Source organism: Chelonia mydas, chromosome 13 (genome assembly GCF_015237465.2).
Source record: "Chelonia mydas isolate rCheMyd1 chromosome 13, rCheMyd1.pri.v2, whole genome shotgun sequence".
In the NCBI taxonomy this organism is placed as follows: Eukaryota; Metazoa; Chordata; order Testudines; family Cheloniidae; genus Chelonia; species Chelonia mydas.
In genome coordinates this window covers 18705963-18730890 of record NC_051253.2, presented here as the reverse complement: position 1 = coordinate 18730890, position 24928 = coordinate 18705963, and the positions used below count along the sequence as shown (strand labels likewise).

The following is a 24928-nucleotide window of genomic DNA, read 5'->3' as shown; positions in this document are numbered from 1 at the left end:
TGTGCGCACTCACTCCGCACATGCTCACTGGGGCTGTGTCAGGAGTTTGGAGGGCACATTGGGAAGCCCGGCAGAGCCTGCTCTTACACCGGCTCCAGACTTCCCAGCCGCGCGGCAGCTGCCCCAGCCTCCCTCCCCTCGCGGGCGGTGCGGGGACAGGGAGCTGAGAGCCCCGGGGCGAGCGCCTTCCGCAGCCGGTGGTGAGTGCGACCCCTTCCCTACCAGCGCGGTGGGGGCACTGGCCCCGCTGGGCACGCAGAGGGGCACCTGGGGGTGCTTTGGACACTGGCCCTTGCCTGCGAGGGGCGGGGAGAAGCGAGGGATGCTTTAGGCACCGGTCCCCACGCCCTTGTCTGGGGAGTGGGGATTTCAGCCGGGCGGCTGCCTGAGAGCTCCAAGTTGAAAGGAAATGTGCAGCCCTCCGCACAGGGTTTACCCGGCTCCTGTCCTCCCCATGCTGCGGCTGCCTTCTGTTTCTTGGGGGGATGGGGAGGGGGAGCCTAGTGCATCCCCCAGACCAAGTGCCCCTCCACCTGCCCCATCGCAGGGAAGGAAGAGGAAACTGTCACTCACTTGGCCGCTTTGTAATGACACACGCTGGTTTTTTTCCTAGCAGAAACAGAGCTCGAGAAAAACTCTTTCCCCCACTTTCTAAACTCCGAGACGTTATCGCAGCGTGCCTGGGTCTCTCCAAAATTTCTCTCTTCCCTTGCCCACCCCAGCGAGGTGCACTGTGTGTGGAGTGGAGAGCAGGGACTGGTAGGAGAATCTTTGTCATTTTACACTGATTAAGCAGTTAAAAAAAACCCCAAACTCATTAGCTTTAAATTATGCTGTGTTTTTTTTCAGTCCCCCGCCCGCCCCCCCCCCCACTTTAGTATTGTTTCTGGAGCAATTTGAGAAAGGCACAGAGGGTGCATCTACTAGCCTGAGTAGGGGGTTTAAACAATGTTGATAAGAGTAGGAGGGAGTTCTTTGTGGGTAAAATCTTCTTTAGTGACGCTAGTTAGCTCGTGGGGATAGAAGCAGGAGAGTGGATTTATTGAATTAATTTTAAGCCTCGTGCCATTCTGGGTAGGTGACTATTGATTCTGCTTTCTCAGTTTTCTGTTATGTTAACACATGGAGCAGTTGTTATTTGCTTTAAGTCGATGGTGGCATGATTTACCCTAAACGGTAATAGCTTTGAACCATGTGGGAAAAGTGTGTGTGTGTGGACAGACAGTAAAATTTAGTAATATACAAAAAATAGAGATTTTTCCCTCACTAAAGAGCAATTTGATGTACTTTAGAGTGGAAATGAAAAGTGTAAGTTATTTGTTCATAATAATTGTTAAGACTTAAGTACTTCTATTTATATTTCCACTTGGCCATTTTGTATCCTATAAATTAATTGCATTCTTCTTTTGGTTTAATTGGCATACATTTAATTTAAAGCAAAGTGCTAATAAATTGCCTTGTGTTTGTATTGCTGTAAATACCATAGTTAGGGAGCCTTAAATCTGAAATAAGTTGTTTCTGAGACACTTCAGCCTGCTTCTTAGAAAGAGTGAACGGAGACAAGAATATTAAAATAAAGTCATTGGAAAATGAAATCTCACCATGAAATCTGAGGATGTAAAATGTTAGCTTAGGTTTGATACCTCAGCGAATACCTTAGTGCCAAAAAAGGTAACCTTAAAAATGTCAGAAAACTGCCTTGCGAAAACACTGTCATCAATTCTGCAATGTCTTTTTAAGTGCAGTATTAATATTCATGTTATGTAATAGTTTGACTGGAGCATAAGATTTAAAGTTTTATATATTGAGTCAATCTAAATTAGTTAGTTGATGTAGTTTTAAGAAACTCTGTGCAAGTCATTTAACTAGTTTAAAACAAGTTTATTTACAAACCACAACTGTTTGAGTAACTTAAATATAGACTTAAAATTAATGAATACAAAATCTTTGTTCACAGTGAACATAGGGGGAAAAATTAAGTGTATAAATCACACTAAAGGTAACGCTCAAAGTTTATTTAATGTTTGAGTCAGAGAATGCCTCTAAAGGAAATTATTTCAGGTATACAACTGCCATATTTCAAACGTAATCTATTAATTTAATGATACATTCCTCTTGGATGAAATTTTAATTGTTAAAATACATATGGTTAATCAAACTTTTATTGGTCTACATCCAATTTATTAACAACCGTTTTGTTCAGTATAGTATCAGGCATGCACATCCCTTAACGCTCCTAATGTAACTGGCAGGAATGGTTTATGGTTTAGACTTAATAGAATTTGCTGGTTTACTGAGAATTTTCCTCCTCTGGAACGCTTTTCATGGAGGATTTTGTTATTCTTAGTTTCCAAATACATTGAGTGCTTCTATTTTCATGTGACATTGTAATTCATATGTATTGGAACATTCCTGCATGCTGATCCCAAGAAGATGGCAGATATTTAACCTGTTTATTTCCAAACTAACATCTTAGCTCCTTTCAGGATGCTTTTAGATTTAAAAAACACAGGACAGGCTATCTTGCACCATCAGTTTTTAAAGATAACTCCATTCATTTCCATTTCTGCTTAAAAACTGATGTCATGATTGTCCTATAATATTGTAAACGTGAATATGAGAGACTTCATTATGGTTGTCCTACAAAGTTATAAATATTTATAGCCTTGGATATGTTCCAGTGTAATCTCTTAAAATTCACAATTAAAATTCACTTGAAGTGGCATATTAAAGCCAATAATGCTGATAATTGTTTTTTTAAAACAAACTAATCTCTGTCCAAAAAACAAAATATTTAAAAATATACTGCCAAATGTGTACTTCATGATTCCATGTTGAGTCATAAATTTAATGAAAATCAAATTGTTAAGGAAAAATTCATGTGGCATCAAATTTATTTGAATGAACAGCAGGTAATATATTTCTCCATTAAACTTTATCATTTGTTTGTATTCCCCCTCACCACCATTTTGTTTTAAAATATTGCAATGAGACTTGATCCCCATGACTTGCTAATAATATCATAATTTGGTTGAAATTATCTAAATGTGCTACTGTTTAAAATATCTCACAACCTTTGCAATTGTAAATTTCATTATAAGAGCTTCATTTAGGAGGAATAAAATGTTACTTGTTGAAGAGGGACTCTAAGAATCTTACAAAGCTACAATACGTGTGCAGACACACTACTATTATACAGACATGTTAAACTCAGACATACACACTGGAAACAACGGACATTGAGAATATTGTCATTTAGGGCATGCTAAATGCTATTGCATTGTGCTTAGATAAGTGATTGACGCTTTAGTTTTTGGTAAAGATTAAATAGCTTAATATAGGTATCATTCCTGCAAACACTGATGGACTTTCTTAACTTTAAGCTTGAGTAGTCCCACTGTAGTCAATGGGACTACTCGTGCTTAAAAAGTATGTGCCTGTTTGAAGGACCTGTGTACGTATTTATAAACAAACGAACTTTCAACAGAGATCTATTAAACAGATTTCCATAATTTTCTGCTACCTTTCAGCTATTTTTCATGCAGTAGTACAACAGTTAATCTGAAATTGGTTATAATTCTCTTCAGTGAAATTAGTTTCCTCTCTGCCAAACTTTGCAATAGCCAGATGTTTTTAAGGTGTCTTCGGCTGGAGTAACCAACTAGAACAGTGTTGAAGACTAATTAATCTTTGCAGTAAACTCCTGCAGTAAATTCACAGGTTGTTATACTTAATATGTTGAAATGACTGTTAGGATTTTTTGTGCAGTCAAAAAACACTTAAAAGCTAAGTGAAAATAGAAAGATATTTTCAAAAATACCAGGAAAATAGTCCATGATTAATTTTGCCTGAGTGGATTTACTGTTAAGGTCAAATGATTAAATTAAGTTGCAAATTCAAATTCTGTTCATAGTGTGTTTGACCTAATCAAAGAATCTTGTTTTCAAATATGACAATCAAAAATAAATGTTCCCTGCGGGTCAGGTAGGCTTTGTAGGGAAAACTTGTTTTGGCATTGCCTATATTTTGTGGGTAAATGTAGGATGTCAGTCTCCAGGGTTGTTAATCTGGTACCTCTCATTAAATTTCACGGCAACAAAGACAGGAAGAAAAAATACGGAGGAACATGTGCCAAATATACAGCGTATCTAAAACTAGAACTGTGAAACTAGCACATGTAGACCATAAACAAATTAGATGCACAATCACTATTCAGTGTTTTGACTTTAAATGTGTTTTTAGAAAAAGTAGTGATTGAGCTAGTCCAACAAATCTCTTCACATACTGCTCACCCTAGTAAGAATAGGATATAGAGCTAAGCAATCCCTAAACAGTTAACAGAAAAATCCCCTTTTTTTTCTCCTCCTCCATAATGACAGAAAGACCGTCCTTATTAGATGCTTTTTGTTTGTTAGAGTTATTGGCTGAAAGGTCCAATCAGAAAACAATTGGTGATGGCAACTTAACCGAGTTAAGATCTATAAATAAAGAAGATGAGGCATTGTTTTAACTTGTGTAATGGTGTTTAACAAACACCCTGTTTTAATCAGGTGAGGATAAACCCCTCAGTTAGGTGGCAAATAACTGCAGCTTGGTGACAAGAGTGTGTCACTTGGGGCTCAGAGGAGCTGCCGCTTGTCAGAGGACCTGATGGCGCTGTGGTTTGTTAAAGGAAAAAGGGAAATTTTCCTTCATATGGTTGCAAAATAACTTATTTTTCACTGATTAGACCTAAGGTTAATAAGAAATGTCTGATTCTCCTCTCTGATAGGCTATTGTAAATTCACGAGTAATTCTACTGAAATTACACTGATGTAAAAGCGGAGTGAGAGAAGAATCAGATCTAAAATATCATGGCAAAGGATTCTATCTGCTGCCACACATACTGCATCTTCTTTCATTTTAAATAATCAGACCTCTGATTCATCCACTGTATTATACTCTGGCTTTAGTTATGTATCTTTATGCCTTATTTAAAAATACTCAGCCTAATGGTGTATCAATTAATGGGGAAAAAACACCTACAGGATTATCACCCTTCCCATCTAAATTATCTAATGTGTAACTGCTTAACTCCTTGTACTGAGTAGCAGCATCTAAACAAGTTTATTTAACGGCTATGTTACTGAGTCATACTATATATGGTCCGATGAAGTGAGCTGTAGCTCACGAAAGCTTATGCTCAAATAAATTTGCTAGTCTCTAAGGTGCCACAAGTACTCCTTTTCTTTTTGCAAATACAGACTAACACGGCTGCTACTCTGAAACCTGTCTATGGTTTGTTAGCACAGAAGGAATTATTTCTGTTTAATAGCACGTGTGGAATGCTAGAGATATAAGAGAGGTTTTTTTTTTTTTTTGTTAGCTGTGAAATACAGATGACATCTTCAATGGTCTCTTCCATCCCATTTTATCACCATAAACTTACTAAACATATTGCATTCAAATAGTGTATCTTCCATAAATGTGCAGAGGCTCTGCAGAAAGCCATAAGTCTGCTTCAGAGTTCTGGTAAAGTTTAATGTGAAGCATGTTAAACTAGGTTTTTATTTTATGGATGATTCATGTAGTCAGAGAATGGTTAGGAAAGGCAGGTTAAAAAAAATGGAGAACCAAAAAATAACAGAAAAAGTAATAGGTTTGGGTGAGGCAGGTAACACCTGGTTATGTCACCCACTATGTAGAGCTTAACACTAATTTATGGTATCTTACAGAAATGTGAAGATGTAGGACCATAAGCTTGAGATGTACAAAACTTTTGTTCTTAGACACAACACCTTGTGTAGTCTGTGAACCTGTTGTTTGACTATCTCTGTTTTCACCTAACAGCTGTTGTTGGTTTTTTGTTTTTTAAACAAAAGAGGAACTTTAGGATCCACAATACAGTAGCAGAAGTGGTCTTTTTTGTCTTGTTATGAAGGTTATTTGGGGCTTGGTGGGCATACTTGTTCTGGGTTGGAGGCATGCTCGAACTTGTGTGCTGGATTGAAATATTCAGAATAGTCAGGTACATTATAAACACGGTTAAGTGACTTGCAGGATCAAAACAGAAAAGGCAATTTCTTAAAACATTCAGAAAAATATTGTGATTTGTTTATGAATGTGCCAGTCAAAACAAATGCACAGACACAGTAAGATACACATAGTGTTCAGAGGAACTACTTGGAATCCCGGTTTTCCAGTTCTCACTTAAATAGTCACTTAATTCCCTCACCACCCAAGCTCTATTTTTTTTTATCTCCGAGGAAAGGGGAATGTTTTATGCCCTTTTTTAGTCTGAATTTTAAAAAAACATTAGATTCTATGTTTCTTCTTCAGCAAGGACAAATAGAGGACTGTAACTGAGAGACTAATGAATATTACTTTACAACCTACAGACTGATTCATTGTAGTTTTTATTTTTCATAACAAAAAGCCCACACCTCAAAAGTGACTCTGGGCAATCAAGATTTTAGTTAGTGGGAGTAAAAGTAAAACTCTGACAGTTAAATTTATGTAGGATGTTTTTAAAAATTAAATGAATAAGAGCCCTAATGTTACAAAGAGAACCTGGGTTGTCCCATAGAATTACCGTTGTTGAATTGGGGTCAAATGGCCTAGTTTTATACCACTGGAATCAATGGGAGTTTTGCTTTTGATTACAGTGAGACAGGATCAGGGCCAAACTGAGCTATGCTACATTTTAATTGTTACAGAAGGAACTACATTATAAAGTGACTGTAAACACTGCACAGAACATTGAATAATAAGTCCAAATCCTGCTGTCTTGTTACGGCAATATTTTCACTGACTTCTCTGGGAGTTTTCCCTGTTTGAGGACTTGCAGAATTGGGCCCATAATTTGGAAAGCACCTTGAAGATGAGAAAATTTACCTTAAAAGGCCTGTTGCGTTTCAGAAAAAGTGAAAGTCTGAATGCATCTCTTTCTAAAAAGTTACCGATTAAGAAACTATTGTACACACTCAAAGTAATCACAGAATATTGCTACTACTTTTTTTTCTAGAAATACGAAGGATTCATTCAGGTTGGTGGAGAATGGGGACTCCTGAGAACCATATTTATATATCTGAGTCTGTATGTCTATGGTTTTCACCTGAATTATTTTCAAAAACTACCCTCCCTGTATTTTTAAGAAGTTATTGGACAGCAATTTTGTTTCTTTACCAAAGGAGTGAAAACCCCAGGAATCCTTTTATAATTTGGAAAGAATGTCAAAAGAGTAAAGTAGTTAAACCTAAGTATTAGATCATATGCTCTAAATGCATAAATAAGCATAACTGCAATTGCAGAAACCTAAGTTAAAACCACTAACAATGCTCTCCCACAAACTCTAATTGCTAAAAGGGAATGACCTCAGCTATTGTGAAATTTGTGCCTGTTTGTTGACCGATGGTGGTGGAAGTGGAGTGTGTGTTTTGTTGGGGTGTTGTGTGTTTGCTAATGCCAGAGCGGAATACAAAGCCTGAAAATGGAGCTAATTGCAGCGAAAACCTTGGATATGGTTTCAAGGTTAGGGATTCTAAAAGCAGGTGAAATGACTATTCCATTGAAAGACGGAGACTGACTGGTTGGAAGCCAGTTTGTGGATGTTAGACAGTCCATTCCTAGTATATACAGAATTGGTTTGCCTTTAAGAAAACGGGGGGTTAAAATATTTGGTTACAAACCTGACATTTCTTTGTGTACTGTTCCTATGCCTGAGCACAGCATGAAATATTAGTGGGTGTTTCATCATGCCAATTTTGGAAGCTTTTTGTCTCAAGTTTGTTTTTTCTGGGAAAGGGAAATGATGAGACCTGAACTTGACTTCATTCAAACATCACTTAATTCAAAATTTTCATTCTATTGCATGGTTGTGTTCAGTGCATCAGAACATGCATATTACAAAGCTGGTTATAATGAACTTTGGCTTAGAGCAGTCATTCTGTGGACAGAGTTCCACAGTCTGCATAGAGATTCCTATAAGACAGGTCTTGGCTCCCTGCTGTGTACTCATATGAACCCTTATAATTATGATCCAGAGGACTGCTTGCCCATTTTTAGTCATACGAACACTTGTAGGAAAATTGGTACTTTTAAACTGTTTCAGGGCACATGAGAACAGGTTTTGACTTGCAGCCTTGTATTGTAAACAGTTTGACCATCCTTAGTTTTGAGAAGGTGGACAGCCTAGTGAATGGAGAATGAAAGTAATGTTACTGGCTGAGTCTAAGATGCCATACTATAAAGACTCCTTGCTGAATACAGTGGACTCCACAGAGAAGTTAACCAGAGTAGGAAAGGGGAGGGGAGATGGGGAGAATTTTTTAAACTCAGCAAATGCCTTTAAAACTGGAAATGCCTCTAGTATTACTCAGACACCCACAAGAAACAGAACCAACAAGGGGAAAGTGGAGCAGGCATTGGGGGGGTGGGAGAGCGGGATTTTTAGTTGAGTAAGCAAAGCAATTATGGGGGCTTGTGTGTTATTCACAAGTGTCTGCACCACTCAAACACACCCATCAATGGTTTCCACAAGATTGTGAAACAGTTCTGAAAGTTCTTTTCTGAGCAGCATTTTTATGTAACCCATTCTTTGCCTTTATTATATTTTCCCCTTAAATAATTTGCAATAGATTTAAATTCAGAACTGAGCTAAGTTATCTAGCCAGTTGTGTGACCCTCCCCCTTTGCATTTGATTATATATATAAATAAATAAAATACAGAGAGAGAGAGTTAGTTTAAAACTTTAAAAGGTTTAATTCTAAATCCTTGAAGACTCCTTAGGAATGCAGCAGGCAAAATCTTGACATGCTTACTGAAAATGAAACAAAACTATTCTGTAAATTTTTTTTTTAAATGAAACGCAAGCACCGTTAAAGTGCTTGGAGGCATTGAGCTAGGCATGGGGTTGGAAGTCAGTGCTGACGTCTAGGGCTTAGTGTATACAATTTGTTTTACATGCATCTTCCCCCATACAGTACTTAAGTTTGGACAAATGTAGGACGCGTTTGGGCCCGATGCTGTTCCCAGCGCAGTAAGAGACTTTTGCTATTTACTTTAGTCAGAGCAGGATTGGGCCCTTTTTTTGGAGCATCCTTAAACCTTTTGCACTCACTGCAAAAAGTAATTGTATTAGTCTTATGCTGCAGTCATTGTGCACAAAACACCTATTGACTTAAGCCGCATGCGTATAAACTTACAAGGAGGGACAGCGTCACCAATACAAAATGCACAGAAACGGGCACATTATTCTTGACTCTGTAAAGTTCATTTTACACAAGCTAACAAAAGCCAGCAAATCCAAAGGTGATGGAGGGCTGAAATGAGCTCCTTATCATTCATTGACATGCTTGACATGCCTGTAAGTATCATAGCTCCACTGGTGATAGTGTAAGTAACCTCACCTTATAATGCTAACCCACAGCAGTGTGTTAGAGGGGGAGCATCACCTTTGATTTAATCCTTTTGGGTACATAGGTATGGCTGTGTGCCTGTGAGGGAGTATTCAGTTTTCTAGTTAAGAAAAGGGGCGGGGGGAATGACTCACTTCTAGGCCATAGGAACCTTTGTAGTCTGTTGTGTAAATGTATTGTAGATCCTCTATGTGTGTGTGTGTATGGTCAGTCGGTTCGACAATGAAGTTTTCATGCTCTCTCTTTTTGTGGATTCTGGAGTGACTCTGAAGTCCAAAGCGTGACATGCATGCTTGTGAGCAGATGGGGCAGTCATTGGTGAGCGCCTTGGTAGCTATACCAGTAGTATGATGCTTTTCCCTTGCAGCTAACAATCTATTATTTCTGTCCTCTTCAAAGGTTTGAAAAGCTGTGTGTTGTCATGTTGATCTATTTAATGCAGCCTTCTCAAGATCATTTGGTTTTATTGCACCACAGCGTGTGCTGGGTTTGCTGTCCTTGTAGCACTTTCTGGGGTAGCCTTGATTCCACTGTCCTTGTGCCAATTCTCCACAGAAGGGGAGTCAATATTCAGGCATCCTAATGATGTGTCCAGCCCAGTGTAATTGGGCTTTTATCATCATGGCCTTGATGCTTATGGCATTTGACTTTTGGAGAATCTCCAGGTTGGTAATTTTGTCCTGCCAGCGAATCCCCATAATGGCGCACAGAGACTGCATATGGAAGGCCTCTAGGTGTTTGATATGTCATGTGTATGGTGTCCAGGTCTCACAGATGCAGAGGAGAGATGTGAGCAGAAAAGAATTATAAAGTTTTATTTTTGTTGAGAGGGTTATGTTGTGGGATTTCAGGACTTTTACGTAACTTTCCTAATGACAGAGCAGCTTTTAGATACTGTATATATTATAAAAACCTTCAGTTCTTTCTGGGTTAAGGAGCAAGTTCAGGTTCGCGGAGTAAAAACACATGGACGTTCAGATAGTGTTGAGAGTGTACACAGCCCTTCACAAAAGAGAATGAGATGTCCCCTGCCTTAAAATGTTTACTGTCTAAGAAGTGTTTGTGTCAAGTACTTGCTGGTTTTTTGGGGGTTTTTTAAGATGTTTCACTCAGTTCAGTACCTCCAGAATTTTAATTTTTGGTTGCAATTCTTGAGAATAACCAGAGCACTGTGGGCTATTCACTAGGTCTTATTTGATTTCTCTTTATTTTAAAAAAACAAAAGAAAACAAAAACACCATGAAAGCAGTCTAATATACTTTGATTGGAAAAAAATAGCCTAATAGAACAAAATGATTTCTGTGTAAAATATTTTATTTATATAAAAATAAATCTGCTTCCATGCCAGACTTTGGGTAGATCAAATTTTTACAAGTAAGTTATAAACCCTAGGAAAACAGCATACAATTTAAACCATTGATAGAACCTTAAGTTTACCAGCACTACTGGGCAGTATCATAAATTAACTTCTTTAACTATTTCATTCCTAAGGATTCCAGTCCTCTTAAACTCAATATAATCAAGATTACTTTACCCACTACTGTGATTCAGCCACGGATGCAATAGCTGTTTAACAGCACACGGCAACATTTCACGGTACTGCAGGCCAGGAAGTGAAAAAATATAGTGTCCGACTTGAACTGTATGGGGGTTGTGGTTGAGTAGATAGAATGTAATTACCTGAACTGGAATTCAGCCAGGATTAAGGGGCTATTGCTCCCACTCTTGTGAGAAGTGCCATGGGATTTTAAATGGCCACAAACGTTCCGTGTCTCAGTTTTACATCTGTGCTAAGATTGTACTTCCAGCTGCACAGCTTTTCCGAGGCAAGTGACTATGGAATACAGAAAGATGTTTGCACACATGCTTCATAGTCAACTGTACAAATCCCCCTCCCTCCCCTTTGAATCAGAGAATAGAAGAATGATAAACACAAAAGTCAATGTTGTTGTGTAACTGAAGTCTGATGCAGTGAAATGAGACTTGGTCCGTTGTTCACTATTGATGTGTGTGTTGGAGCACATTCCTCCAACTCTGCTAGCCTCTGTTTTTCCGTCTTTCTTATCAGTTTGCTTCCTTTTTATGTACTCTTCCTCCCCAGCACCACAGCCCTCTAATAATGTTTTCTTGATAGTTATTTAATTGAACAAATGGCTTCTGCTTTTGTCTTCTTCCCCTTCCTCACCTATTTTACATAACCTAGTTCTTATATGTTCAGAAACAGACCTGAACTAAATGTGGGTTGGGAGACAGGAACTGGAGTTTTATGCTGGCTCTAACACTAACTCCCTCTATGGTCTTGGGCAAGTCTCTTAGACTCATTGTGTCTGTTGCCAGTATGAGAAATGGGCATAACTGGTGGTACTGTGAACTTTAATGTATGTGAAGTCCTTTGATTAGAAGTGCTGCATTAAGCCAGTGGTTTTCAACCTTTTTTCATTTGCATACGCCAAAAAAATTTGGAATGGAGGTGCAGACCCTCTTGGAAATCTTAGACATAGTCTCTGGACTCCCCAGGGTCTGCGGACCACAGGTTGAAAACCACTGTTCTATGGTAACGACAACCTTTCACGGACCCCTTTTTACATAGTCCGCTAACTCAAAACCACTGCATTAAGCCAACTATATTAGGAATTAAGTAGATGCTGTGGAAGTTTATATTCCTAATAAAAATGGCAAAACCCACTAAAATTACATATCTAAAGAAAATTTTTTAAATATTAAGTTCACTTTAATTTCAAAAATATCCACTTTGATAAAGCATGCTTTAAACAGTACACCCTGACCACATTTTAAAAAACAAAAACCCACGACATTACTGATGAAGTCAAATTTTGCTGTTGAAGTCAACGAGGCCAAGGTTTCACTCTACCATTTTATGAGGCTTTTCCTGCTCCACTGCTGCTGTTTAAAGGCCTTTTCAGCAAGGAAGATGCTTTTCTGATGACTATTCTGATGAAACAGTGACTTTGACTATACGCAAAGTGCTGTCACGCACTAAATAAACTAACTGAAGAAAAAGGGGAAAACAGGTTTTTGTTAACTTTTCAGTGGTAGTACACTTAGTTACTTTTCACCACAGTAGGTACAATATTTTTTTTAGATGGACAGAAACTTGCCCCTCATCTCCTCCAAGTTGACAGCATTCATTTTAAAGGCTGGAATGTTTCTATTGAAAAGGCAAAAAATGTGTACCCCACATTTTCTTGTTTATTGAAATGCCTTCCCTGATCAAATTTAATCACAAATAATGGTGTAAGTTCTCTTATCCAGACAGTTGTGACTTTTTTATTTTTATGGTCATCATGTAAAGGTAGCAAAGTTTGTCACGTAGAGGGAATTTTCCCACTGACTGATTGATTTATTTATTTTTAAAAACAGAAGGAGAGAGCCTCTGGATATGTTAATATCTTCCACCTGGTTTGGACTAGGAAGAAAATATTCTTTAGTCAGTGATTAATTTGTCTCTGGGGTTCCTTGGTGACCAATGCAGAGATGTCAGTTCCAGGAGAAGTTAATAGAGAGAGGACAAAGTATAATTTTCCATTGCAGACACTTACAAAGAAGAGAAACAAAGACCTTGAAAGCAATACACCCAATATGAAGGAAGATTCTAAGTGAATCAGTCACCAGCAAAATGACCAGGGAAGCATTCTACCTGCAAACTTCAATGAAATAAATTATATGGTGTTCGAGGAGGGAAGTCACCTGATACCACTTGAGAGAGAGAATTCTGACCTGCATTAATACTGAGATTGATTCTCAGCCCTCCTCAAAACTGCATGTACTGCAGGGAGACCAAACATTAACTGCAAAGTGGCTTTAGCAACTAAGGATTTTTAAACTTTAGCCCCACCGTTTAAAAAAAGGGTTGATTGGAGATTTCTGCTGTGGTTTAAATAAATAAATTAGGCATAGGATATACCTACATCTATTGACAAAACACTTACAGAGTTAAGATCGCACCTGTATTTCAGGCCTGATCCAGGGCAGCCTGAGCCTTCAAAGTGGCAGGAAGTGTTGGGTTGAGGGCTTAACTCTTCCTTTTTTCTCATGAATAGCCATGCAACATTGTGCATGTTCACAAGTGACATGAATGTAATAATGCAGAAAGTGAGTGAGTGGTTTTTTGTTTTTTTTTGACACAAGATTTTGCTTGAGTTCTCAGGTGATCATGCTCATTTCCATTGCGTGTAACAGAAGGGAATAAAGATCTGATATAGCAGAACCAGCAACATTCAGGATTTCTGCAGTATTCACTATTTGTGTTCTCAAAAGTCAATGTAATCTTTAAAATGTCTCCGATAGTGTATCGCTGCAAATTTTTAGCTCTGCCTGGTGTGTATTGTTTCCTGGTATATTCTTCCAAAGAAAGTAGATGCTAATCCAGTCCTAAGCTTGTCACTGGAGACAAATGTGAAATCTCCTGCATTCAGTGGTCATTTGGAGGAGGGAGAAACCTTATAATCCATCAACAGCAAATCGTTGGAAGGGAAGTGTTGGCTTTTTGCCACATTTTCCTCTTGAAATTATAATAAACTCCGCAGACAAAATACCATGGAAAAAATAAATGGATGAATGAAAACTTTTTTTTCCCCATATGGAAAAAAAAATCAGGATTTTGTTAAGTTTGTATCAGACTATGTGATCTGGAGTGCTAGCACATCCCATTTCAAAGTATTTCATAAGGGAAACTATGGAAACAACATTATTTTCCGTCTTCTCTGAAATGTGAGACAAGTCTGATAATGAGGAACAGTTTCTGATCTCCAAAACCTTTTCAAAGAGCTCTGAATTGACGGCAAAGTGCTGTGTGAGCGTCTTCCAGGTAGATGATCATGCACACAAAGTTGAGGGCACATTTAGATGCAGTGTTGGAAAAGTCAGTCAGGCTTGGTTAGTTTTATAACGTGCTGATTGCAGAAGTGTACACGTGTGTGGTTTAATGCTAAGGATTCCCAATTACCTGGATTGTAGAGTCATTTTCCCCATGATGCAGAAGTTCCCATTTGTCAAAGAATTGTAGAACTAGAGCTAGTTGAACTGGAGGAGGGCGGAGGGGGAAGGAGGAGGGAAAGTAACTTACCTAAAAACAGGGAAGAATTTTCCTGCCTTAATGTTTCAACGAGTTTTAAATAGAATGTAGCAATGGAAAAGATTCTGTATGTGACCTTACCCATCCAATAGCGGCCAGCACAACTGTTCCCATCAGCATTATCTAGTGTTTTGCCCAGTCTAGTTCAAACTGTCTCCAGGAATGGAGCCTTAGTTTTGGAAGTAAGTCCAAACCTGTATGCAGCTTCTATGGCAGAATTCTCCCAACTGATTTGTCCTGCAAAGGGAGTATGTCCTGCACTCAATTCCCAACAAGGCACTTAACATTAGTATCTATGGAAGCTGTGTGCGTAGGAACTGTGCGGAATATGCAGTAGAGATCCTGGTACAAAGAGCAGCATTCTTTTCTCTCCTACGAGGGGGAATAGGGTTTACTTGAGATGGCTCATCAAGCAGCTCGCCAATAGCGGATGACAGAGCTGTAAGTGTAGATGATGTATTATAATGTTCCAGGTGCTGTACAGACATGTTTAAAATTTTTGGCCTTCACTCCTTCCCCCAAATATCTACCTACATACTTTCCTCTTGGGTTTGGGTGAAGGCATTTTAATAGCAATAACGTAAAAACCAGCTATAGGAAATGTTCCTATGCACGCAATCCTGCCACGTTAAATTCCTGCCACAGGACATCATCTGCCGCTCTACAAGCGGACAAGTGTGTTTTTCTTGAGTCACTCAGGCAGTCGTCCCCCTATATGGTGATGAACTGCACTTCCTTCAGCTGGTATTAGCGCCACACTAATTTCTCTCCCTCTCACCAAGGGCTGACATTCACACCTGCTTCTGCATGGCATGTGTTCTTCCCCCTTTCACCCAACATCTCCTGTTGCAAAGACTGGTCCAAAGCCCAGTCTACTAAGGCCACTTCCACAAGCAGCAACACTATTAACCGCATAATCACAATCCCTTCCTCTAATGATAGTCTGCCAGCACAACCCTCTTTGAGCTTCCTTTAAATGGATGATCTCTTCACTAAGGAAGGTGGCTGGGATTTGGGTCAGTATGAAAAGAAAATTGCTAGAAAACATGGCAGGTAATGAGAATGAAGTGCTGGTTCTGCAGTCATGGGGAAGTTTGGTGGTTTATTGAATACTCACGGTGTATATTCTTAAAGTTCAGTGCATACCAGCTGCACATCAGGCCCTGGAACTGTATCAAATTCCTTACAGATCCCCAAATTATTCAACAAAATAAATCACTTGCCAGACTTACGGTCAGAACGTGGTCCACAAAGCAGAAATTAAGGAAGTAAATAGTTGGGACTTGGCCTATGAGAGGCATTTTCAAGTAGCTTCTCTTCCCTGTGCTCTTTATATTTTTAACAGCACTATTTGCATGCTCAGAAATTCACATTTGTGCCTGTAAGTTAGATAACGACTCACGCAAATGGGGTGTTGTCCAGGTCATATTTGCAAGGAAAAGAATGCAAATATGGCAACAATCTTGGATATTTGGCCCTGGAAGTCTTCTTATAAGAGTAATATCTGCATTCATTGAGAGCTTTGAGCTCAAGGATCTCAGAGCCCTTGACAAATACTACTAACTAGGCCTCACTTCTAACCTGTATAGTAGGAGTGTTTTACTGCAGACAGATAGGTGTGCATACAAAAACAACGTCAATTATGATTTTTTTTTTTTTTTGGAGGAAAGACTTTGTACTCGGAGTTATAGTCTAACCTTTCTCCCATATTTTATATGTAAGAAGTGCTGCTCAAAGATAAGCTGCCGAGTATCAAAGTATAAGGGGAACTACAAGCATCCGTCTGTAGCACAGAAATGGTCTTTCCCTGGGCATGGTTGAATGAATGTGTGATTGGTGTGAGGATTTTAGTTCCAACTTCTTGCTTGCCTAGTATTTTTTTTAAAGTTATTTTTGAGTTGGGGTTTTGGATGGTTGAGATAATGCCTGTGGACTTACCTGGGGTCTCAGATGCCTACAGGCCTGTTGACTTTAGATCCATGGACTTACTGAGCCTGAAATGACTGAAATGGGGAGGTTCTACATTTTCATAAAAGTACTTAATCAGGCCCCATTTGGTGATGCCAGTGAACTCTGAAGAAAAGTGCTCCAAAGACCTATCTGGCTTTAAGATTAAACTCGATAAGTTTATGGAGGAGATGGTATGATGGGATAACATGATTTTGGCAATTAATTGATCTTTAAATATTCATGGTAAATAGGCTTAATGGCCTGTGATGGGATGTTAGATAGGGTGGAATCTGAGTTACTACAGAGAATTCTTTCCTGTCTGGCTGGTGAATCTTGCCCATATGCTCAGGGTTTAGCTGATTGCCATATTTGGGGTCGGGAAGGAATTTTCCTCCCCGGCAGATTGGCAGAGGCCCTGGAGGTTTTTCACCTTCCTCTGTAGCATGGGGCACGGGTCACTTGCTGGAGGATTCTCTGCTGCTTGAAGTCTTTAAACCACAATTTGAGGACTTCAATAGCTCAGACATAGGTGAGAGGTTTTTCGCAGGAGTGGGTGGGTGAGATTCTGTGGCCTGCGTTGTGCAGGAGGTCGGACTAGATGATCATAATGGTCCCTTCTGACCTTTGTATCTGTGAATCTATTTGATTCACCAAGAAGCTTCTATGAGGAGTTCCAAGGGGGAGGAACCAGTCAGGCACCATCTTAAAATTGAATGAAAGGAAGAAGCTTTTGTTGCAGCATTTGGCTTGCTTGCCTGTAATGGCTGCTAGCCTCTAGCTATGCTGACCACCTAGGAGTGGGAGTTTAACATACAACATTTAAGATTAGACATTTACAAGCAAGTAACTTGTAGCCAGCCAGCAACTCCATCAACATTAAACGCTGGTGCCAGTAAGACCATTGGTTAACGTTTGCAACCACATACCAACTTCCTGAGACTGAATAAAGCCACAAGACCCATGACAATCATCCTCCATAAGTAGTAACCTTTTTTGGTTTTGTTGCATTTTCTATCCTTTCTTACTAGAGAGACACCTCTACCTCAGCATTTACACTTGTTTTTTATTCCAGCAGATGGCTAGGAGTGAGGGTGTGTGCATGAGTGTGTGGGGCTAGAACTCTCGGAATTCATTTGAGAATAGGGCCTAGAGAATAATTTCTCAAATACCTAAAACAACCCTAGGTTAAACAAGCTTCTTGTCTAAAAGATCGCTTATGCGTGTATTCATGGTTTAGGAGTTATGTCTTATCCTGAGAAATCATATTATTTTCACCTATATTTGTAATTTGAATATTAAAATGTAACAAGCTGCATCGTCTTTAATTGTATGGGAATGTTTTATTGTAATACCTATGTTTGGGGGCTAGGGAAAGAGAAGGGATTTGCTGTCACCTAACCAGTACATTAAGTTGGGCAGACTACCTTAATTGGCATCAGTGCTTGTAGTCTTAACATTGCCTTCAGCCTGGGAGTGACTTGATCCTCCCTGTATCAGATATTTGGCTGGAAAAAATATATAGATCCGCACTAAGCTTGATAATGCCTTATTGCTTTTTGACTCTGATGGCTAAACAAGACTGATGCCTTCCCAAATTACATAAGGAGTTGTTGATTTATCAACCTGGTAATTAGATTAGTTTGTTTTGATATTAACCCACTTTCTTAATTTGAATGGTTTACATGTATTTTATCTGGTTCCTTATTTAGTTTGATTAATATATAAAATTGGAAATCTGTGTGGTTTGGATGTTTCTTCCCTAGACCTTAGGCCTCTGAACCTGAGGAACCTCCAGAATAAATAAGAGGCCAAGACGCAGCCTTGACATCATCCATAGAACTGGTCTGATGCCTGAACTCGAACGCTGTTTGTTTTTGAGGAAATGTCTACTTAAATATTGGTGATTTCTTTCGATAAGTAACGTGGATTCCAAAAGTTTTGTGGGCCTGGTGTAGTGGATATGAGCCAGTCAACCTAAAGGCTGACCAGTTCTCTATAATATGTCTATACTCTTCATATTATACATAGGAAAAATGAGACTTGGAGGTTAAGTGACATGCCCAAGGTCATATCACAAGACAGTGGTAGGGCTATGATTAGAATCCCACCCAAGCTCCTGCACTAACCACTAAATTGACTACTTATGCGTTTTACCAAATGTAGTTATAGCAGTTCCTAAATTTGTTTTCCTTGTCTATACACTTTTTGAAAACTACATTTTAATCAGCTTGTCCACATGACAATAATTCTCCCTTAAGCCAACTTAATAGAATTGATTGACTAGCTATTTTAATTACTGAGCATAGACTACATATCGACAAGAAAAACTTCTCTGAAAAAAGTGTATTATATTTTGGCTCTTGGTTGAAACCAACCCAACTTTAATTTCACAGTTTGCTGCCAACAGCTGCCTTAGTAAGACAGAGCAGTTGTAATAAATGACATTTATTTAAAAACAAGAAAAATGAAAACCTAGTTCCAGCTGGATTTAGGAAACTGAGCATATTTGTCTTGCATATAAAGCTGCCATCCACAAACATTTCAAAATTATTTTTCATTTGTAATAATCAGGATCAGACTTTAAAAAAAATAAAGTATTGGGGAGAAGCACAATATATTAGAAACATATAGTTTCATTCAAAGGCCATTAGTTATTGAATCCTTTCCAAAGCCATGCAACTAAAAAATTTCAGGGAAACTCACATAATAGTTTTAAGCATTTTTATGAACTATTTGGAGGAATAGTCTATGATGTACACGGTCAGGCTAGACAGACACATATATGCATCTATTATATTTACTCTTTTATTGTTGAAAACCATTCATCTGATGAGCACTTTCCCTTTTTACCAGCAGGAATCTTGGTAGAATTTTGGAACTGTATTTGCACATGGAAGAAATTAGTTCACACGGGCACAAATAGAATGCGCAGTGCTAACTGAAATATATTGCCAGTAACTAGCTCCTCTGTCAACATACTCACAGTACTAATACAACCAAGTCTCTTTAGTACCCTATCATCCCAAAGGATCAGCTAACCCTTGACTGACTCAGACTACGCGCAGGGATCACTGGAGCCACCTTTGGGATAAAACCCAACTTGCTGTTTAACAATGCACAGGAACACTACACAACCTCTTAGGAAAGGACATTTGCCGCCAGAAAGTTTTAGGAAGGCAGAACATAGCTACAAGAGAAGAATTTGGCCAGATTTGAAATTACCACTCTTACATCTCCCCGTCAGGTCTTTAGCGACCACGAGTAAGTAAGATGTTGGTTTTATGACTTATCTAAGAGATGGAACCATGTTTTCAGCAGCACTGTAAACCGTAATGCTATGCTGGTATAAGTATACAATATTTTCCTCAGAGAGACATCTGTAAATTCCTCAGTGCCTAGTGCAGATTCCGCAGAGAAAGGTCTTGGTTTTGGTTGTCTTTAAAGTACAATGTACACATGGTGCTACCATACATAAATAACCCTGCAGAATCACCAGCACTACATAGGTGATCCTTGGAAGTTTCTCCATCCAAAAACTGAAATGGCTTACTCCTCCTTTAGCCTGGTCTACATTTAAAATGTATACTGATGTAGCTATGTCGGTCAGGGGTGTGAAAGAAAAACAACCCTACAACCTAACAACCCCATATGACACAACTATGCCGCCAAAAGCCCCATGGTAGGAGCAGCTATGCTGACCAAGGAGGGCTTGTTGACATAACCAACGTCGTTCAGTGAGGTGGTGTTCCTGCACTGTCTGAACTCCTCCTCCTGTTAGTATACGCTGACCCCTATGTGTTAGGGGATCAGCCAGCGTAGCTATGCCGACATGGGATTTGTAGTGTAGACATAGCCTTAGTTTGAGATCTCACAAGATTACAGCGGGCCACACAAAACCAGTAGTTGTTGATACCTGTGTTTGATATATTGACATGTGTCAAGACACTTTCATACGGTCAGAGACTAGTTTTCAAACCAGCTTTAACTGGATCTATTTTTAAACCCAGAAATTATGGACACAAATAACTGCATCTGCATTTCTGACAGGTATGTATGTGATTTCTGGGGCAAGTACTTAGACATTTAAATGGCATACGTTTTGCCTGCACTTACTTGCATCTGACAAATGTGAGTACAAAAACCGTAACTACATTTGAAAAAAAAGTCCTAGTGTCCTGGGATGTACTTTCATATACACAAGGATTTATTGTCTGGCAGCGAACAACAAATAAATCTCCAATTAATGTACATTATTGTGTGGATAGTCCTTTGGAAACACCACTTGTCTTTCCAAAATGTGGTTCAAGAGGTTAGTAGCACTGCTACCTAGGAGATTCAAGTCAGCGTGGTCTCCCTTCCAATTACTAGCAGTCACCAAACACATGACAAGGACGAGCCCTGTGATCAATCCCTGTTGGCTTTTAGCAGCTTTGTCAAAGGGGTTTCAGAGGCCACAGAACAAGCCAGTGTTACGGGCTTGATGGAACGCTAGTGGGGTGCTCTCCTTTTGCAGGGCCAGTATATGCATTGAGCCAGCAGGAGCATTCACTGTCAGTGACCTAGGGATCCTAATATTGAAGTCCAAGGGATGCCCAGTGCCTTCATTATGTGCTAGTATAACATGCAGTATATTGTACATTAGTCAATTTAGCACTGTGTATGCCAAGGGTGGGCAAACATTTTGGCCTGAGGGCCACATCGGTGTTCCAAAACTGTATGGAGGGCTGGGTAGGGAAGGCTGTGCCTCCCCAAACCGTAACCCTAACCGCCCTCTCCCACTTCCCACCCCCGACTGCCCCCCTCAGAACTCCTGACCCCTCCAACCCCCCCATCCAGTGCCCCCTGCTCCCTGACTGCCCCGACCCCTATCCACACCCCTGCCCCCCAAAAGGCCCCTTGGGTCCCCACCCCCTATTGATCCCCCTTCTAAAGCCCCTTTCGGAATGCGGCCCTGCGAACATGGGCGGACGACTCAGGGGGAGCAGAGGCAGCCACACAGCCGGAGAGAAGCGGCGGTTTCCCCTTCAAAGCACTGCTTCTCTCCGGCTGGCTGCACGGCCGCCAGCTGCTCCTCCTGAGTCTTCTGCCCGCGTTCGCCGTGCTCCCACCACCCGCCCGCCTGCTTCCCTGTGGCTGCAGATGAGATCTCCCTTCCCTCTTTCCTCTGCCCCCGCCGTGCAGCCCCCTCCCACGCTGGCGGCATGGTGCGCTCAGGCTGTGGGGTAGGAGAGACAGCAGGGGAGGGGCCGTGGGCTAGCCTCCCAGGCTGGGAGCTCAGGGGCCGGGCAGGATGATCCTGCGGGCTGGATGTGGGCCGTAGTTTGCTCACCTCTGGTGTATGCGCATTGCCATTTGCAAAGACAGAAGATCACCAAGGAGCTAATCTGCCTAGCTGATGCATTATAGCCAATTAATGATTAGGTTGAGTGCAGACGGTGTCCCAGATTAAAGGCCACAATAATGAGTTTTCAAAAGGGAGCAAGGGTAGAAAAAAGTTGCTTAGTCACCATTACCTAATGGCACTAAAATAATCTGAACTAAATTATGGGCCATATTATTAATTAGTACTACAATAGTGCCTAGAGGCCTCAGCCCCACTGTGATAGGTACTGTACAAACATAGTAGAGATAGTCCTTACCCTAGAGTGCTTAACATCCAATCATAAGACTAGAGACAGGTGAATACAAACAGACAGGGACACACCAGGTAGCAAGATGATTATGATCTGATAGATAAGTGACAACATAACTCGAGCCAGTATATCTTTCATCTATAGTTTCTATGACTGTGGTCTTGCTCAGTAGCTGCTCCATAATTTACAAGCAGGTTCCTGCTTCAAATCCTAATTTCCCAAGGGCCTCATCCCGCGAGGCTGAGCACCTGCCACTTTCATTGTTTTCGGTGGTATTTAGCCCTCCTCTGGATCAGTCCTTGTAGATTGTACAAGCAGAGGGAATACCCTCTCATGGAGCTGAAGGTTGTTTGGATGTATTTAACCCATGGAGGGAAAACTAGATTGTTATAATATCCCAGAAAAGGAGATCTCTCATTACCCCCAAACTGCACGCTTTTGGTCTGTTTAGTATTGTGTATGCTGTAGTTATTCTATCAAAGCCAATAATTAACAGTAGGCATCTCTCACTGCCAGCAAAATAAGCAAAAGTGTGTGTTTGGCAGGGGCGGAGTGTGGAGGGATAGTTTTTGTGGGTTCTGAAAAAGCAGAACACATTTCTAGCTGGGATTGGGTGGGGGATAAGCATGGGGAGAAATAATGTCTTCTGCAAAGATGGCAACACCTCACCTTTGTGTGGGGAGGAATTGGAGTTGTTGGGTTTTTGTTTTTTTTTTTAAAATGCATGTGTATGTGTGTGTGTGTGTATATATATGTGTGTGTGTGTATATATATATATATATATATATATATATAAAATGTATAAAATACTTGGGCCAGAAACCCTCAAAAGAACTGAAAAAATGAATATATACATCCAAACCAATCTATTCCCAACTCTACAATATTTACACTTCGATCTAATACACAGAACAGTGTGTAGAGTCCTTTCCAGACATTTGATCTATACTGTCCATAGTTCTTCTATATACACACAAAGGGATTTAATGCTTTGTAATCAAGCTGCTCAAGAAAAATGTTGTCTTTATATTCACTGGGGACGACTGTAATAAATTAAAATGGCTTCCCATTAGCCCTCTGTACTTAACTGAACCACTTAAAATTACTTTGGACTTTGCCCTCATCTGACCTCTTCACCTCTGCTCAGGCATTACTGCTGCTAGGAACATAGCAGCAGTGGTCCGAGAGCCTCAGTTTTGTGAGCGAAGTTACAAATCATTTCAGAGCTGGAAACAGAGCACCCAGCACGAAGTGACTTCTGAGTCACAAAGAAATATTTAGCAGCTTTAAATGTTCAGACACATTTCTCGTAGGCATCCTATTTGTGGACAGTCACGGTCATTCTAGATATCTCACGGATAGAGGAACCCAGTAGTGGCAAAATCCTGTACAGATTCCTTCGTTCTCTTTGTAAGGATACATGTGCAAAATGAAGATAATAGGCCTATGAACAAAGTGCACCTTTTTATGGCACAAATTGTTTCACCCTGTAGGGACAAAATCACCAAGTTACACACTTGCCTGACTGGTGCATAACTTCACATATGTATAGTTTTTATTGAAATTTATTTAAACAAGCATATAAAAAAGCCAGCGCCCAGTTAACATCCCACTGCTGGGAGCTGTCCCCTGAAATGATATCACTTGAATTGAATAAGTCACTCGGGTCATGCTGTGCAGCTCTTGGTGTTTCCCCAGACACGAAACAAACTAGTCTTACACACCTGCTCCCAGAAAGCATTCTTTAAGATTGCACACTTCACTATTCACACAGAATGTGGTACATTTTATAGACAGCAAGTGGATAAGATTCCAACCCCCCCCCCAAACTCGTATTACAGAGGCTATTAAACAAGCCAGACATGGATCTGAGCACACCCTTCAGGAAAAACACTCTTGTGAGAAAGTGACAAGAGAAGATTAAATTTAAACTGCACTCAGGCAAAACGTTTTACTGTAGCCTAGTTTTCTAGGAATGAAGCCCTGAAAAAGGACAGTGCGACCCAGAAAAGAAAAGGTTTCAGAAGTTTTCTAGAATTCCCTAATCCCCTCTCCTCATTTATAGGTTCAAAGCTTCAGTGTCTTCTTCACAGGGTTAGGGATATCCAGTCAGAGAACAGAAATAACACCGTGTGACTCATGACCAAGCACACAGCTCATATTCTGAGTTGTTAATTCTACAGTTAAAGACAACTCAGCCTGAATAAATTTGAATGAATAAATAAATGAGTAAACTGCAGTCTGCCTGTGGATATTTCACAGGAAGGTAAATGTATTAAATATTTGCTCAGAGTCATTAAACTTAAAGCTAAGGCCAACAACCCAGCATCATGGGCATTTTCTGGTCAAGAGGAAACCAAGGCTAAGATAACATTGAGTGCTACAGCTTGGGTCTGTGGTGCCTTGGCAGAATGGTATGAGGTGGATTGGGGAATTTGCACAGAGTGTGCCTGAAAGATATGACAAGTTAAGGCATTTGAAACTGTTTTTGGAGTCAGTATTAACATACGATGGGGCTGCAGGGGCATGACTGCAGGAGGTTGATGGGAGGAGGGGAACCATGGTACCCAGCATTTTAAAGTTTCTTTCAAGATGCTAGTACTTTCACACACTCACTTTAAATACTGAGAGGATACCAAGTAAAGCAATCACCCAGAAAGTCTGGTAGACATTCCAAGAGAAACTCTGAGTTGAATGTATGTGTAAGTATAAGAGTTCAGAAACTGACCCGTTTGTTTGTGTGTGTGATATGATGCAGAGACCAGAACATATTATTTCTAATAATTGCAGGAAAGCTCACACCAAAACACTCACTTGTGAGAGGGCCATCTCTGGCATTTCATAAATCAGACAG

The 24928-nt window shown here is 40.0% G+C and overlaps 1 protein-coding gene across 5 annotated transcripts in view; it reads left to right on the top strand.

Moving 5' to 3' along the window:
- Window positions 1-24928, top strand: part of EYA2 (EYA transcriptional coactivator and phosphatase 2) — a 156949-nt gene that overhangs the window by 214 nt on the left and 131807 nt on the right. For 2 of the 5 annotated variants that reach the window (XM_043526705.1, XM_043526703.1), the window contains exons 1-2: window positions 24-200; window positions 614-759. The exons of 1 other annotated variant lie outside the window; for it this stretch is intronic. The gene's annotated coding sequence lies outside the window, so the exon portion shown is untranslated. Of the gene's footprint in view, window positions 1-10; window positions 201-613; window positions 760-24928 lie in introns of those variants that run through there. 2 more of the 5 variants (XM_037916000.2, XM_037916001.2) reach the window with 2 other exon arrangements.